The 16,708-nt window shown below is 46.0% G+C and overlaps 1 pseudogene; it reads right to left on the reverse strand.

Annotated features, from left to right (window-relative positions):
* Positions 1-15,271: 15,271 nt before the first annotated feature.
* On the reverse strand, positions 15,272-16,203 carry LOC101123391 (eukaryotic translation initiation factor 3 subunit F-like; annotated as a pseudogene).
* Positions 16,204-16,708: the final 505 nt, after the last annotated feature.

Raw genomic sequence — 16,708 nt, forward strand, 5'->3', positions numbered from 1 at the left:
TTTTACTGTGTGCTGGGCATTCAATGTTATAGGTGTACCGTAATTTACCTACTAAATGCTCAGTTGTTGCCCATAAGCAGTTTTTGCTGCTGCTAAGTCGCTTCAATCGTGTCTGACTCTGTGCGACCCCATAGACAGCAGCTCACCAGGCTCCCCCATCCCTGGGATTCTCTAGGCAAGAACACTGGAGTGGGTTGCCATTTCCTTCTCCAATGCATGAAAGTGAAAAGTGAAAGTGAAGTCACTCAGTCGCGTCCAACTCTTCGGGACCCCATGGACTGCAGCCCACCAGGCTCCTCCGTCCATGGGATTTTCCGGGCAAGAGTACTGGAGTGGGGTGCCATCGCCTTCTCCTAGTTTGTTGCTTTTATAAACGGTGAGTAGTTACATTTTTACACACATCCTTATCATTTTATTACAAAAATTCCCTAGAAGTATACTGGTTAGGTCAGAGAATTGTAACATTTTTAAAATGCTGAGTTCGGGACTTTTAATTCATGGCTTATGATCTGCAAAGGCTTCGATGATAGCCTTGAAACAAATACCACTTCTGATAGTTGTGGAGCTGAGGATTTGAAAACCCAGCCCAGAGTCTTATCCTGCTGAGTGTGGGGAAAGAGTTAGAATGGGTCACGCCTGTGTGACCAGCCCCTTCTGACCTGATGCTAAAACAGGCTTCCCTGGGCGGTGCTCCACACTTTCCCCCGTGAGTTGGTTTGCTGCTGGGGAGAGAGCAAGTCCTGTGTGCTGTGTGTTTACTCCTGAGTGGACCAGGAAGAACGGAGAGCCTTGTGCTGGGTCCCCCGAGACTCCGCCAATGAATGGCAGTCTCTGTTGCTTTTGCTGGGTATCTTTTGCTGGGAAAAAATTTAACTATGAGTATAGCTAGTTACTGAGTCTTAGGAGCCCTTGAGACATTGAAGTGGACAAGTTGAATCCCCAACCACACAGGGTCTTTTTTGTTGGAAGTTAGGGTGTGCTGGGGAAAGGAATGCAAGTTTAAGCATTAGAATATGTCATATGCGTAGCAGAGTCTAATGAAGCTGGGACTGCAAAGCTTTTTTGCCACTGGAATCCCTTCTGTCGCCGCCTGAGGAGGTTAGTCTCTTGCCCTGATATCCTGTAACCAATTCCCAGACTTGCCTAAGGCCTCTGTTGCTGCTACACCATATCCTCTCAAGCTGTGCCCATGCCTTCATGGAGACTTTCTGCCAGTGGACTCAGGAAGAAGGGTCTCAGGTTGGTTTTCAGATGGTTCTGCGTGCATCACCTGAAGGTGAGCGGCTTTGGCACTGAAGCTCCTCTCCAGCACAGCCCAGACGGTGGTGAAGGGGAGTGCTCCCAGTGGGGAGAACCTGGGGCAGCTCACCTGTCGGTTCATTTTGCCTGCAAGGAGAAGGGGCTGGAAGGAAGGGTCTGCACCAAATCATGGTTTGGTTGGAGAGTGGACCTGGGAGGAGCACAACGGAAAAATGGAAAGGTCTGAAGAAGAGGTCTGAGGATAGAGCCTTCTGAATGGCAGAGCAGGAAGACGTTGCAGTTCCATAGACTGCTCATCACAGGGCAGGGGAAGGGCTTAATAATTGAGTGGTTGGGACGACCCATTTGGTAGACAGCAGACAGCGCCCGTTTCCCTAGCAACTCCTGTGAGCTCGTGAATGAAGTGGTCCTGGCTATGATGGGGGCTACAGATGGGCTCAGTACCAGGAGCATGTGTCCATCAAGACTGACCTGGCTACATGTACTGCTGAGTGCCCAATCTACCAGCAGCAGAGGCGGCACCGAGCCCCTAACGTAGCACCATTGTTGCAACGACTCAGCCAGCCACCTGGCATCAGGCTGATTACCCTGAACCACTTTCATTATGGAAGAGGCAGCCAGCCTCTCCTGCTGGAACTGCCGCTTGCTCTGGACATAGATTTCACTGCCCACAAGGCTTCTGCCAAAACTGCCTTCTGTGGGTTTCCAGAACGCCTCGTCCGCCATCGTGGAATTCACAACAAATGAAATGCAGCCGTGGGTTCTCGCTCTCGGAATTCACTGGTCCGTCCTTATTCCCCATCGTCTTGAAGCAACCCCTTTGACAGATGATTGACTGGATGGCTTTTTGAAGATTCAGTTATATTGCCGCGTAGGTGGTGACACCGGGCAGGACTGGGGCAGTGTCCACCAGTTGGCGGTGAATGCTCTAAATCAACGTTAGTTTCTCCCGTACCCTGGATTCCAAAGTTCAGGAATCAAGCGATAAATACGAACGTCAGACTTCTCAGGGTTAACGATCCAACAAAGTTTTGCTTCCCATCTCTGCAGCTTTAGCATCTGCTGGTCTAAAGCTCTTCATTACAAAGGGGAAAACACTTTCACTGGGAGACGCAACAAAGACTGCATTAAATTGGAACTTGAAGCTGCCATCTGGCATCTTTGGGCACTGAATCAATAAAGTATTGGCTGGGGTGATTGACCAGACTAGTAAGGGGAAAATGGGTTGCTGCTACACAGTGGGGGTGAGAAGGGATTCTGCAGGAGACCCTTTGGGGTGCCTCTTAGTACTCCCATATCCTCTGATTAAGACCAATGGAAAAGGGATAAACAATAAGATCCTACTGTACAGCACAGAGAACTTGGTATCCTACGATAAACAATCATGGAAAAAAAGTTTTAAGAATATATATATATAACTGAATCTATATGTAAATATAACTGAATCACTTTTCTGTACAGCAGAAATTAACACAACATTGTAAGTCAACTAAACATCAGTTTAAAAACTAAAAGATAAACGGAAAACTACAACACCCCAGTTTAGACAGTGAATGTCCCAGACTTCACAAAAGGCTGGAGTCATCCCGCCAGGCAAGAATCTAACAACTGAGGTGCTTGCTGAAGGCGAAAGAAATACGAAATGAATAGTAGATCATAGCAGTTGTATATACTAGCAGGTGGCCTTGTGACCAGCTCTGGAATGAGGCCTCTAATAGTTATTAGTTATAAGTATTTCTTCCTTACTTTGATGTGAATATATTTTAATAAATATTAACCAAAATGGTTTTATCTCCTCTATCATTATTGAATCTGACGTGACTCATAATCACTTTATATGTAAGTATTTTAAGTTACAGGATGTCAAAACAGAAGTGTAAATCAGCTAGGGAAAGAATGAACATTATCCAAAGGCAAAAAAGGGACCCTGACCCTGATGCTTTCCTGGGAATGATGTTAGAATGGTTTTGGTTGTAAAAGGGATGGTGTGTCGTGTTAAACAGAAGCATGGCGTGGTTTTTGTCTCTATTTGAGAGTAAATGTGGTTTCAGGCAATGTGTGGGTACCAAGTTAAAAAGGGGTCGACCGTAGTCTTTGTAATGTTCCAACTTACTTCAGCCAAACTGTTTTCCAGAATTAAATTTCCTCTGTGTTTCTGATTAGAAGGGCCCACAAGACTGGGGATTCCATAACATTTGTAGGATGGAAATTGATTTTTCCCTACTCATGTGACCGGCTATTTCACCTTATTAACTCTTGTCTTCTCATCTGATTCCCAATTTTTTGTTTCATGAACTCCGTGTTTGCTTTAGTTTCTTCGAGTGGGAGCAAAGCATTTAGAACTGCCTAGTGCAAACCTTCCAAGGACCGTTCCTCGTCTATTTCATCTGTCTTTGGTGTTAATTTCCTCCATTTTAGTGGAGATTGGTTATAGGTATTTTTCATGCTTGCTTGTCTATGCGTATGAATGCGGGCACCCTTTGAATGAGGGTAGTTATAGAATAATCTCATTCCCCATCCTGTTTGTTTGGTTAACTTCTAGATTGTTCCCTTAGTTTTTATTCTGGAAGATTGGATGTCATGGATCCATATGGTCTGTTTAGTTGTTTATCTGCCTAAGGGAGGTAGATGCTGGGATCTTGAGCAATAAGAACAGATCTTCCTCAACTGGAAGGCGCCTTTTGATGGCATTACATCCTGACAAATCCATCACACGTTATAAAATAATAGGTTGAAACTGCATTTAATATACCTAACTTAACCTACCTTATCTAGCGTAGCCCCAGCCTATCTTAAACAAACTTAGAACACTTACATTAGCCTGCAGTTGAGCAAAATCATCTAACAATACAATAGAGCTATTGTATAATAAAGTACAGACTTCCTCATGTGATTTGTTCGCTACTGTACTGAAAGTGAAAACCAGAATGGTCGTCGGGACCTCATGATCACGTGGCTGACCGGGGAGCTGTGGCTGCTGCCACCATCCAGCACTCCAAGAGAGCTTGCACCAAGTATCACTACCCAGGGAAAGAGCACAGTTCAGCACAGGACGGGACTTCCCTGGTGCAGTGGATAGGAATCCCCCCGTCAGTGCAGGGGACATGGGTTCGACCCCTGGTCCAGGAAGATTTTACCTGCCTCGGAGCAAGTAAAGCCCATATTCTGCAACTGCTGGGCCTACACTCAACTGCTGGAGCCTGCACACTCTCGGGCATAGAGCCACAACTACGGAGCCCAAGAGAAAGGGTAGCTCCTGCTCACCGCAACCAGAGAAAGCCCGCGCGCAGCAGCAGAGACCCAGCGCAACTGAAAACAAGTCAATAAAGAAGTAAATAATTTTAAAAAGAAAGCAAAATCTGATGTATGGTTTCTACTGAATGCAATTTGCTTTGCATCATCATCAGAGAATTGGAAGGCAAACTGTCGCAAGTCGTGGGCTATCTGCATTGGGAACCTTCCTTGGGGCCCTATTCACTAATGGCAGGGGTGCCTAGATTTTTGCTGTGGTCCCCTGCTGTAGGATGAACCAACCACTTTTTGCTTTTTGTTTGTTTGGGGTGGTTTTTTTTTTTTTGGACCAACCACTTTAGCAAAAAGCAAAGTCCAGAGAGGACCTAGGGACTCCTTATTTGCTTCATCAGAGCAAGTGAGAGAGAAGAGTCAGGGAGAGAAGGTGAGCAAGGTGGAGGTCACCTTCCTTCATAGCCTGATCCCAGAATGTTATCTTATTGCCTGTTCTTAAGAAGCAGGTCAGTAGGTCCTGTCCCTGTGTAGGTGAAGGAAATTACACAGGATGTAAATACAGGAAGCAGACATCCTGGCAGCCATTGAGAGACTGTCTACCAGGTGGCTTAACACTCACTTTCTACTGCCTCCCTCTATCTTTTTTCGCCTCGGAACTCTTCTTGTCAAGAGAAGGGGCAGAGGAAACATGGTGATGTAAGACTTTCAGGATCTCGTCAAGTCTCACACACCTGAGGCAGCAGAAGGGGCTCCCCCGTGGCCTTAGGTTCAACTCCAAAATCCTTAGTTAGTTCAGTTCAGTCGCCGTGTCCGACTCTTTGCAGCATGCCATGAATCGCAGCACGCCAGGCCGCCCTGTCCATCACCAACTCCCGGAGTTCACTCAGACTCACGTCCATTGAGTTGGTGATGCCATCCAGGTGATGCTCATCCTCTGTCGTCCCCTTCTCCTCCTGCCCCCAATCCCTCCCAGCATCAGAGTCTTTTCCAATGAGTCAACTCTTCGCATGAGGCGGCCAAAGTACTGGAGTTTCAGCTTCAGCATCATTCCTTCCAAAAGAACACCCAGGGCTGATCTCCTTCAGAATGGACTGGTTGGATCTCCTTGCAGTCCAAGGGCCTCTGACCTAATAGAATCAGGGGCCTCTTCAGCCTCCTGCCTCTCTATCCCATCACTTTTCCCTGCAGCCATATTAGAAGACGTGTTCCTTGGGAGGGCCCTATAAATTTTATCCTGTTCTCACCCAAGTTCTGAAACAACTGAAAACAACATGATAAAGTCAGCAGATAAGAAAACCAAAATAGATTAGGGGACAGAGCTTAGGGTTTGAATCAGAATGCACTTGCTAATTGACCTTGAACCAGCCCACCCAAGGGAACGATGCAGTGTGTAGGGCAGACCCTGCCTCTTGCTCATTCTAGTGAAACCATCTGGTGTTGTTTCAGGGGCTCCGAAGAGCTCCAGTACCATAGCCCTTTACGTCTCAGTGCAGAAAAGAATTCAGCGAGAGACAAAGTGATAGATAAGTGGTTTATTACAATAAGAGGCTTGTGAGGCTTACAAGCAGGTAGGCAAGGGGTGCTTCCCCAAGAACTTCCTGGGCTGTGGTTTTCTAATCAATGGAAGGGTGGGGAGGGGGTGAAGAACTTCTTGGTCTTTCTTGAGTAGACATCATGCTTCCATCATCAGCTCCTGTCCAGGTTGACCAGGGCAGTTTTCTTGTCCCTGCATGGCCAAGCTAGGTCCACGAATCTTGTTTTTCACGTGTGCAGAGAGCACGTCCTAGGGATTATTAACCTGCTGAGCTCTCTGCTCAGGATATGGGGCTCCTGCCACTATTGTATCATTGTTTGGGGGCACATCTTGTGCCTCTGTCGCATGGTTTTGTCGCTAAGCAAGCCTCCCTGGTTTCGTGCCCAAGCAAATGTGCTTTCTTGAGTGATCACTAACTAACAGGGGTCTCCCATGCTTTTTCTACTCACAGTTCCCTAGTGGGACCTCTAGGGGGATTTAACCACTTAGACTTTGTCCTCTGACTCTGGCTCTATCACTGGTAGAGAGAAAAAAGAAAACCAAATCCCCTAAGCCAGGATCTAGGGTAAATAGGCTCAACCTGGTCAAGAAATGTAGACCGGCATCTGTGCCCCACTGCGATGAACACCGTGAATCAGCTGTTACCTTCCAGCCCGCCCTCATAGGCACCTTCCTGAGTGCAGAGTCAGAAAGCTAGACTATACTCACAGAAGTCTTTGCACCTAGGGTTCTGGTGGTAAGTAAGGTGGAAGTTAGATGCTGGCCCTTATTTGTTTATCTGGCAAGCCAGGTTATGGAATCATGAGATTTTTCTGTAGCAATGTTCCAGCATCCATTTTTCCTTTGTATATGGAGGATCGGTTGGTGTGGTAGCTGCTTTTTATTTATTTTTTTTATTCAACTGCTTCAGGTCTTTAACTGGAGTGCGAGGTATCTTCATTACATCATTCAGGATCTTTCCCTGCAGCGTGTGGGCTCAGCAGTTGTGGGGCACGGGCTTCTCATGCGTGACTTTAGCTGTACCTCGCTCAGCATGTGGGATCCTAGCTCCCTGACTAGGAATCGAATTCGTGTCCCCTGCATTGCAAGGCAGATTCTTAACCACTGAACCACCAGGGAATTCCCCTGGGGCGACAACTTCTTATCTGACGGCTCCTAGTCCCTGACTTCGGAGAAGGCGATGGCACCCCACTCCAGTACTCTTGCCTGGAAAGTCCCCTGGATGGAGGAGCCTGGTAGGCTGCAGTCCATGGGGTCACTAAGAGTTGGACATGACTGAGCGACTTCACTTTCACTTTTCACTTTCATGCATTGGAGAAGGAAATGGCAACCCACTCCAGTGTTCTTGCCTGGAGAATCCCAGGGACGGCAGAGCCTGGTGGGCTGCCGTCTGTGGGATCGCACAGAGTTGGACACGACTGACGTGACTTAGCAGCAGCAGCAGGCCCTGACATAAACTATGGAGATCTCTGTGAAATCGGAGGCTCCAGTGGTAGGAGCTTCACTTGTGCACCAGTCCTTCCATGATCTTAGACTCACCCATGGATGCCCTCTCCTTGAGCCAGCTCTTCCCTCCTTCCAGTCTTTCCAGTCAAGGGGTGGGCAGTGAAACCTGATAAACCCTTCCCTGCCCAAAATATCTACAGTGCTATTTCCCGCACTAAACTTTGAATGATACTGTAGTGTAAGTGCCAGACAAGTAGCTTATATGTTGCATCATAGGTGCCTGACATTAAACATTTGATTGAGAAAGCACATTGCTCGCTACATGGCTACATAAACAGCCAGACCACCCCACCTGTGGAGTTCCCCCTTTAGAAAGCTCTGGGTGACCTAGATAACTGACTACTTGAGACAGCCTGCTTTTTCCCTTCCTGCTCCTATGTGTCTCATTTCCATTCCTATGTTTTAAATTCGCCAATTAAGAGTGAGACTTCCCTGATGGCTCAGATGGTAAAAAAAAATTCTTGCAGGAGACCTGGGTTTGATCCTTGGGTCAGGAAGATCCCCTGGAGAAGGAAATGGCAACCCACTCCAGTATTCTTGCTTGGAAAATTCCATGGACAGAGGAGCCTGGCGGGCTACAGCCCTTGGGGACAAAGACGGACACAACTGAGTGACTACACTTGAACTTTTACTTTTCACTTTCAATAAAGAGTGAACTCATGAAACACTAGGCACCCCACCTTGACCCCCAAGAAAGGCAGAATCCAGCTTTGTGCTCTCTTTAGCCATGACCTCAGAGTGTGGCCCCAGATATGCCTATACCCTCCAGGTCTTGTGAGTAATAACCCTTGTCTTTTCAAATGTCCCTGAGTGTTGCTGTGAGGTGCAGTCATGATCAGAACCATAGGAACTGGTCCAGCCACAACAACTGGCTCTAGTAGCGAAAGAGGAGACTCATCACAAGTAGCAGGGGCCCAGGTGAGTCACTCCTCGCAGATAGATAGCATCACTGTCGGTAGGCTGAGACAGACACAAAATAGATACCCATCGGGGAACTCAGCCTTCCTCTTCGCAGAGGATTAAAGTAGGGCAAGACCTCGGAGTCTTCAGAGGAAACGTAAAGCCAGAAGCAGGGAAGAGGCCTTTCCCCTCCCCCTGCTCAGCACCCAGCACTGAACTTCTCATGTGTCCTTCTTGCTGAAAGGCCTCCTGCCCCTCCCCACCCTCTTACTCGTCTTTCAGGTCTCAGCGTACGCATGACCTTCTCTCAGAAGCCTCCCTGGATTCCCCCAGGCTGGGTTAGAAGCCCCCTTACTCACTCTCACCTGACCTCTACCTGCACCCTGCGATCCTCAGGCTCCTGGTGATTACTTCCCGCGGCCCTGGTACAGAGCAGGCCTTCAAGGTGCACCCGTTTGCTGGCCGACCGGCCATCCCCGGGCAGGAATGAGGGACGAACACAATGGGCCGCCTCCAGCTTGTGTGGCCCCTGAGTTTGCTGTTGCAGGCACCTACGTATGTCACTGGCTCTGTGTGGTGTTGACTAAAGAGTTATTCACAACCTAAAAGTTGAGAGTTGTGCTTTATTGGGCAGGAATTTTGTAGGACTTCAAGCATGGGAGGCAGCGTCTCAGGTAACCCTGAGAGAGAGAACCGCTCCGAGGAGGTGAGGTGGAGATGGGGGCAGGAGCCAGGTTATGTAGAAGTTTTGTAACAAAGGGCCGGTAGGCTGAATATCAAAAGATTATTGCTAATTAAAGACAGGATCCTCTTTGACTCACCTCCCAGAATATTGGAAATAAAAGCAAAAATAAACAAATGGGACCTAATTAAAATTAAAAGCTTTTGCACAACGAAGGAAACTATAAGCAAGGTGAAAAGACAGCCTTTGGAATGGGAGAAAATAATAGCAAATGAAGCAACTGACAACTAATCTCGAAAATATACAAGCAACTCCTGCAGCTCAATTCCAGAAAAATAAACGACCCAATCAAAAAATGGGCCAAAAAACTAAATAGACATTTCTCCAAAGAAGACATACAGATGGCTAACAAACACATGAAAATATGCTCAACATCACTCATTATCAGAGAAATGCAAATCAAGACCACAGTGAGGTACCATTTCACACCAGTCAGAATGGCTGCGATCCAAAAGTCTACAAGCAATAAATGCTGGAGAGGATGTGGAGAAAAGGGAACCCTCTTACAGTGTTGGTGGGAATGCAAACTAGTACAGCCACTATGGAGACCAGTGTCTGCGTGGAGATTCCTTAAAAAACTGGAAATAGAACTGCCTTATGACCCAGCCATCCCACTGCTGGGCATACACACCGAGGAAACCAGAATTGAAAGAGACACATGTACCCCAATGTTCATCACAGCACTGTTTATAATAGCCAGGACGTGGAAACAACCTAGATGTCCATCAGCAGACGAATGGATAAGAAAGCTGTGGTACATATATACAATGGAGTATCACTCAGCCGTTAAAAAGAATTCATTTGAATCAGTTCTAATGAGGTGGATGAAACTGGAGCCTATTATACGGTGTGAAGTAAGCCAGAAAGAAAAACACCAATACAGTATACTAACGCATATATATGGAATTTAGAAAGATGGTAATGATAACCCTGTACGAGAGACAGCAAAAGAGACACGGATGTATAGAACAGACTTTTGGACTCTGAGGGAGCGGGCGAAGGTGAGATGATTTGGGAGAATGGCATTGAAACATGTATAATATCATATATGAAACGAATCGCCAGTCCAGGTTCGATGCATGATACTGGGTGCTTGGGGCTGGTGCACTGGGATGACCCAGAGGGATGGTATGGGGAGGGAAGGGGGAGGGGGGTTCAGGATGGGGAACACGCGTACACCCGTGGTGGATTCATGTTGATGTATGGCAAAACCAATACAATGTTGTAATTAACCTCCAATTAAAATAAATAAATTTATATTTAGAAAGAAAGAAAACCCAAGCTATGTGTAGGGAGACGCAGAAACATGGGCTCACAGAAGCACTCTCGTGCTATGCGGCTCAGCTATCTGGAGCCAGTACCCTGCGTTTTCACAGCCTGAGTTTCCTCAGGGCTCACCGTAGGGAGTGACTGCAGGCTGGTGGCTGAGAGGCGGCAGGGATTCTTTTCATCCCTGAGTTCCCTCAGCGCTCACTACAAGCAGAGATGAGTTCAACACCCTCTGTCCACTGCTGCGGCAGGGAACAGCCTGTTTCTCTGGAATTTCACCCCTCAGTGACACTCACTTTTGGCCTTGTCTGCACGTGAAATTTGTCACATTCTCTCTCTCTTTAGGCCATGCCATCTGACCTGTGGGATCTTGGTTCCCAACTGGGGCTCAAACCCGGGCCCTCAGCAGTGAGAGGGCAGAGTCCCCACCCCTGGACCGCCAAGGAGTTCCCGGCCACACTTTCTCATTTCAGAAACGTGTTTTTCTTCTGCGCTGCTCTCTTTTCAGCTTTTTCGGGAGGTGTAGCAGTGCACTGTAGCAGAAGTCTTGGGAGCAGCACCTTCAGTGACAGCGAGGGGAACTGCATTTCTCCCAAGGACTGTGGCTTAGGGCCATCTGTTGCGAGGTTGGCTGCACCTTATGGAGCCTATGCTGAGGGTAGGTAATCAGGCAGGCTGTAGGCTGAGCGTCCAATATGAGAAGCTTTCTGAATGAGGAATCACCTCTCACTGGTCAGAATGGCCATGATCACAAAGACTGCTGGAGAAAGCGTGGAGAAAAGGCAACTCTCCTACACCTACACTCTTGGTGGGAACATAAATTTGTACAGCCGCTTTGGAGAACAGGATGGAGGTTTCTTTAAAAACTAAAAGCAGAACTCTCACATGATCCAGCAGGCCCATTCCTGGGCATACATCCAGAGAAAATCATAATTTGAAAGGAAACGTGCATGCCAATGTTCATTTATGACGGACAAGACATGGAAGCAACCTAAATGTCCATCAGTAGGGGAATGGAGAAAGGAGATGTGATGCATATAAGAATGGGATATAAAAAAGAGTGAAATAATGCCATCTGCAGCAACAGGGATGGACCTAGGGATTATTATACTAAGTGAAATAAGTCAGAGACAAATATCATATGATATCACTTACCTGTGGAATCTAAAAAGATTATAAAAATGAATTTCTTTACGAAACAGAAACAGACTCACAAACTTCAAAACCAAAACTTATGGTTACCCAAGGGGAAAATTGTGGGGGGGGGGCAATAAATTAGGAGTTTGAGATCAACATACACTCACTACTACATATAAAGCAGATAATCAACAAGGATCTACTACTTAGCAAAGGGAACTCTAGTCCATACTCCAGTAATAACCTATTTGGGAAAAGAATCTAAAAAAAATGGACATATGCATATGTGTTAATATAACTGAATCACTTCACTATACACCTGACCCTAATATAACATGTAAATCAACTATTTTTAAGAAAAATTAAATTTAAGAAAGAAGCCCTCTGTCTTAAAATGAATCTGTCTTCTATTTCAGGCTACTTCAGCTACCTGGGCAGGTCTTCCCTGAGTGTAGCCCACTGCCACCTTGTCCCCAGATGACTGAGGCTCTCGCGGCTCAGAGACTGACTCCCTGGGATCACCACTGCCTTCTTGCGTGTTTTCCCCCATCAGACTGGAGAGCTCTTCTGGGAGCAGAGCACATCTCACTCATCTTCAGATCCTGTGGCTTTCCCAGTACCTAAAAGCACATGGCCAGCACTCGACAAACCAAATTAAATTTGAGCGTCACACAGCAGCCTGGAACCTACCTAAGTAGTGGAGAAGTGCCTCTCTAGTTTAATGCTTCCATTTTCACTCGGGACTTGGGTGATGTCAGACTTCCCCTCACTGCGCAATCCTTTCACCCGTCTCTCAGATCACTCGATAACCTTAGGGGGACTCTTGCCTGGGGCATGTTCGTTGTATCATTTGTGTTACGTCTATTTGACATTTAGCACGGCCCAACTTGAAACCTAGCTTGGGTTGCATTTTTTTCTGTTATCTCCTTAGAGTCTGGATGAGTTCCTTGATATGCCAAGTCTTATTGGAGATACTAGGACTCCAGTGCATCCACAGATACTTGGTATTGTTTTAAGTTAAAAACGTTTTCTGATAATTATTTTCTTATCACTGGTTGATCTTGAAACAACTTTACAAAAAAGTATTTTTGCCCTTCTTGACTCTCCATCTTACAACGATTTACATTTCTTCATACACACTGCTAATAACTAACCATTCCCATGTACGAAACGCTGGGGCAAGTGTTTACATGCCTCATCCCATTTATTCTTCACATCAACCCCAAGAAATGGGCACCTAAAAACACCACCCTATTTTATTTATGAGGAAATGGGTTTACTGAGATTAAGAATAATCTCTTCCAATTTTGATTCCTATGGAATCTTTCCTCCCAGTTTTAAGTTAAAGGTCTTTAATAATCTCTCTGTACCATGAAACAATCACCACAATGAGTTTGGTGAACATTCATCATCTCATATCGGTTTAAAATGAAATAAGTAGAAAGAAGCTATATTCGCCTTGTGATGAAAACACTTAGGATTTACTCTCTTAACAACTGCCGTGTAAAACATTGCTGTTTAGTCGCTAAGTTGCATCAGACCCTTTTGCAACCTCATGGATTGTAGCCTGCCAGGCTCCTCTGTCCATGGGATTTCACAAACAAGAACACTGGCGGGGGTTACCATTGCCTTCTCCAGGGGATCTTCCTGACTAAGGGATCAAACCCACATCTCCTGTACTGCATGTGGGTTCTTTATTGCTGAGTCACCAGGGAACCCCCTACAACAGCGTTAATTATACTTACTATGTCGTACACTACATCCCTTGTACTTATTTATTTTATAATTGGTCCGGTTTCCCCGACCCCATCTCCCACCTCTGCTGCTGCTGAGTTGCTTCAGTGGTGTCCGACTCTGTGCAACCGCATAGACGGCAGCCCACCAGGTTCCTCCGTCCCTGGGATTCTCCAGGCAAGAACACTGGAGTGGGTTGCCTCCCACCTCTGGTAAACACCAATCTGATCTCTGTTTCTATGAGCTTGTTTGTTCATTGTTTGTGAAGTATAATTACCCTACAAGGCAATGCCATGTTAGTTCATGTTAGACAACACAGTGATTGAAAATTTCTATATGTTTCAAAATGATCATTACAATGTGTAGTTGCCATCTGTCACCATACACAGATGTTATATAATTATTGATTATGTGCCCCACACTATAATTTTCATACCCATGACTCATTTATTTTGCAACTGAAAATATGAGCCTCTTAATCTTCCTCACCTATTTCTCTCCTCCCCCCACCACCTCCCCTGTGGCTACCGCCTGCTTATTTCTATATCTATTGTTCTGTTTTGTTGAGTTTGTTCACTTGTTTTGTGTTTTGGAATCCACACATAAGTGAGATTATGCAGTCTTTATCTTTCTCTGTCTGACTTGTTTCACTTAGCATAATAACTTCTAGGTTTGTCCACGTTGTGGCAAATGGAAAGATTTCATTCCTTTTTAGGGCAAAGTAAAATTCCATTGTGTGTGTGTCTGTGTGTGTATGTATATATATCATATCTTCTTTATTCATTGATTGACGGACACTCCGGCAGCTTCCATATTTTGACTATTGTAAATAATGGTACAGTAAACATAGGCGGCACATATCTTTTCTAATTATTGTTTTCATTTTCTTCAGATAAATTCCCAGTAGTGAAATTGAGGGATCGTTTGGTAGTTCAATTTTTGACTTTTTGAGGCACCTCTATACTATTGTCTGTGGTGACTACACAATTCACATGCTTATCAACAGTTTATAAGACTTGTCGTTGCTCAGGACTTCCCTCATGGGCCGATGGTTAAGAATCCACCTGCCAACGCAGGGGACTCTGATCCCTAGTCTGAGGCCTAAGACCCCACATACCGCAGGGCAGCTAAGCCCACGCGCGCTAGAGCCCATGCTCTGCAAGAGAGCTCACCGCGACGAGCAACTTGCGCCCCCAGCTGGAGAGTAGCTCCCGCTCACTGCAGCCAGAGAAAGCGCGTGCACGGCAAGAAAGCACCTATGCGCCACAGTGAAAACCCGACATGGTCAAACATAAAGAAACAAAAATTAATTGACAATAAAAAAGAGTTCTCGTTTCTCCACACCCTCACCCACACTTGGTACTTGTTGTCTTTTAGGAATAGCCATTCTATATTTAAAAAAACAAACAGTAGCCATTCTGACAGCTACGATGTGATATCTCATTGTGGATTTTTTTTTTTGAAGTATAGTTGATTTACAGTGTTCAAGTGTATAGCATAGTGATATGTGTGTACACACGTACACACATACACACTCATAGACGCACATATACATTTAATGGCGAAAAGTTGACAGCAATTCAACTTAAATATATGCTTTTTCAGATTCTTTTTCCGTACAAGTTATTACAAGACACTGAATATAGTTCCCTATGGTATACAGTAGGTCCTTGTTGCTTACGGTTTTGATTTACATTTTCCTGTTGGTTAGTGCTGTTGAGCATCTTTTCATATGCTGGTTGGCGATATGTATGTCTTCTTTGGGAAAATATTTAGATTATTTGCTCACTTGTTTTCTTTCACTTACAAAAGGTAGTCTGTGTTTCTTTAGAGTCACAAGCAGTTGACTGAGTCAGTGACTCAAACCACAAAGATACCATTTCTCCTTCCCTCCATCCTGGGCCCAGGGTTGGCTGGGGCCCTGCATGGCAGGAGGGCTGCCTTCACAGATTCACAGGTTCCTCATTGCAGGCAACGTGACTACGAGAGGTTGACCAGATAGGTCACCAGCAACAGGTCGTTGATGTTGCTGTTGAGCATAGTCTGAAAGTCCTCAGGAACTGTTTTGGGCGCTTGGTTAACCAGACTCATCAAGAAGTGGCCCAGGGTACTGTTGGCTGACACCTTTGCAGACAGCGAGTCCTCTGTGCACTGCAACACAGTGCTGGGGGGCCGCCGACTTGCCGCAGGTCCCTGGAGAGGCTGACTACCCGGTAGGGGCTAAAACAGGTCAGGTCAGCTCCAACGCGCCCAGTGTCTAACATGGGTCTTTCACCATCAGAGGGTGACCATCGCCCCCACGGTCCTCCGGGGAACATGCATTAAAGTGCTGATGAGGCCTGGATGCTTGTATCCACCGTGAGGTGGATGGGGTTGGGGGCTTCTGGGCTGTAGTACTCACGGATCAGCACTGAGTGCTCCGTGATGTCGGGGGCTGAAGTGTACCAGCCCAGGATGAGCTCCTCTGGAGAGACTTTCCTGTGCATTTGACACATGTTCTTAGCGAATTCCATGTCAGCAGTCACCGCATCTCCTGAGTCACTGTGTGGCACTGAAAGGCAACTGGTGACTTCCACTGAGTACATGTCAATGGGTCCCAGCAAGGTCCAGATAACTCGGGCAGCTCCCTCGTTGCGTCGCTCGTAGCTGTCCACAATGGAGGCCAAGATGACCACACAGCCACCGGGGAAGGGGCCTGGGAGGGCAGGGCCAGACAGCAACTGGGCGGGGAGACGGGGGTCTGCACTGGGGCCGGGGACGAGGTCGCAGCGGGGGCTTTGGGTGGGGCGGCAGGAGGCACGCTCGCCGGTACTGCTGGTGTACCATCTTGTCGAGAGGGTATTTGCTCACTTTTTAATTGGGCTGTTTTTTGCATTTTTGTTGTTGAGTTGTATGTATTCTTTGTATATTTTGGATATTAACTCCATATAGGAAATACTGTTTGCAAAGTTTTTCTCCCCCTCAGTAGGTGGTCTCTTCATTTTGTTGACAGTTTCCTTCACTGTGAAAAGTTGTTTAATTTGATGTAGCCCAATTTATATATTTTTGCTTTTTTTCACCTGAGGCGATGTATATTAAAAATATTATTAAGACTCATGTAAAAGTGTACTGGTCATGTTTTCTTCTAGGAGTTTTATGGTCTCAGATCTTACGTTTAAGTCTTTAATCCATTTTGACTTTATTTTTGTCTGTGGTGTGAGACATATTCAGCATGTAGCTGTCAAGTTCTTTCAACACCATTTATTGAAGAGGCTGTCTTTTTGCCATGATATATTCTTGCCTCTTTTGTCAGAGATTAATTGCCCAGATAAATGTAGGCTGATTTCTGGATCTATATTCTGTTCATTGATCTGCGTGTCTATTTTTGTAACAGTATGATA

This window comes from Ovis aries, chromosome 11 (assembly GCF_016772045.2).
Source record: "Ovis aries strain OAR_USU_Benz2616 breed Rambouillet chromosome 11, ARS-UI_Ramb_v3.0, whole genome shotgun sequence".
Lineage (NCBI taxonomy): Eukaryota > Metazoa > Chordata > Mammalia > Artiodactyla > Bovidae > Ovis > Ovis aries.